Source organism: Pan paniscus, chromosome 6 (genome assembly GCF_029289425.2).
Source record: "Pan paniscus chromosome 6, NHGRI_mPanPan1-v2.0_pri, whole genome shotgun sequence".
Taxonomy (NCBI): domain Eukaryota; kingdom Metazoa; phylum Chordata; class Mammalia; order Primates; family Hominidae; genus Pan; species Pan paniscus.
In genome coordinates this window covers 59,339,870-59,341,607 of record NC_073255.2, presented here as the reverse complement: position 1 = coordinate 59,341,607, position 1,738 = coordinate 59,339,870, and positions in this window count along the sequence as shown.

The window sequence follows — 1,738 nt, the reverse complement described above, 5'->3', positions numbered from 1 at the left end:
TGACCAGGCTGGTCTCAAACTCCCGAGCTCAAGTGATCCGCCCACCTCGGCCTCCCAAAGTGTTGAGATTACAGGCGGCATTTCTAACAAACTCCCAGGATTTTGAGAACCGCGGCATCAGGATCACCTGCAGGGCTCGTTAAATCCAGGTTGTTGGGCTCCACCCACAGAGTTTCTGATTTGGTTGGTCTGCAGTAGGGTCTGAGAATTTGCCCAGTGCCCGGGTGGTGTTGCCACTGCTGATAGAGGACTGTCCTATGAGAGCCACTGACTGAGGGCACGACCGATGCACGGACAGCCAACCGTCTTCCTGGCTGTGGGCGGGAACAGTGTCCAGCTCCAAAGGGCAATGCTTCTCAGGTGTCCTGGACTCAGGACAGCAGAAGTACCCACTCTGTTATTTTGGATGAGGGAAGAACCCTTCTTGACGAATACTCTCGTGCTAAGATTCTGATTATACTGTTGCCTAGAGGGAGGGTGTGGAGGTGCAGGGCGGCTGCCTGTTGGTTGCTCTTTCGGCATAGTTCACGTTCATGGACTTGGATCCTGACAGGTAGGGATGCACAAGCTGCACATTCAACCCACCTTTCTCCAAGAATGATTACCCATTGCCCCGACAGGCACGGACTTCTGGTGACGGAAAGTACCTCTGCCTGACACTGCTGTACCCAGAGGCCAGGCAGGCCTGTGTGTGAACCATGGCCTGGAAGCGGTGTGGAGACACCCTGTACTTAGCTGATGGAACATAGCTAGAAAGGAATTTGACAGGAGAAAAGAAGAGATGTGCTCACAGACAGCTCTGCAGGTCAAGGAAGAGGGATGGGCAGCAACTCAGAGGAGGAAGATGGGACGCCAGCTCTCCTGCATGAGGAGCAAGACCCTGTGAGGTGCTCGAAGAACCAGAGAACACCTATCAAGGAAAATGAATGAGCTTTCTTGGTGGACAAGCATCTGCACTGAAGGAGTGATTCCAGGCTGGGGAAGTCTAGAAGTCTGCTCAGTTGGCCATGGAATATTCACTGCACCGAGGAAGCATGCCTCAAACAGTTTTTGTCCTGTTGGGCCTGTGGAAGCCATGATATCAGGAACTCCATTGAAGACACTATTCAGAAGCTTCTTAGGCCATGTGTTTGTCTCCTACTCACTTACTTCTTAGAGTGCTTCCACAAGTGCCAATCATGATTGAAAAATTAAATATATAACAGAGGATCTATCGGCCGCTGTGTTCCACAGTTCCTCATGAAAATACCACACCTGCTGGCCTTCCCCAGGGAGCGGCCTCTCAGTTCGCGTGGTGCTGCTGCCCAGGCTCTGGATCACCGCGGCTGGTGCAGTTGGGAAGTCCGGGGTGCTGCATGGCCTTCCACTCCAGGAGGGCCACCCCCGAGACACCCGCCACAGGGCCTGGCTCTGGCTGCTTCTCCAACCACAACAGCAGCGCTCCCCCTGACCCATCTGTGATATTTCTTATTTTGCTCTTCTTTCATCCTTAGAGGCAGTCTTCCCTTCCATGAATGTCAAGATTGTAATGGATATAAAATAATCAACTGTTTTGTTTACATTAGCATTTGAGAACAAAAGATGGAAGGATCATTTTACTGAAGAAGCCTTGTTAACAATCTCCATGTATAAGCCTGAGTTTGAAATGACGAGATGAAATTTTATTTTTTCAAAGAGTTTAGTAATTGAAATGATAGAAAACTGAGTTTTCAGTATCTGAAGACTATAGATACTGAAA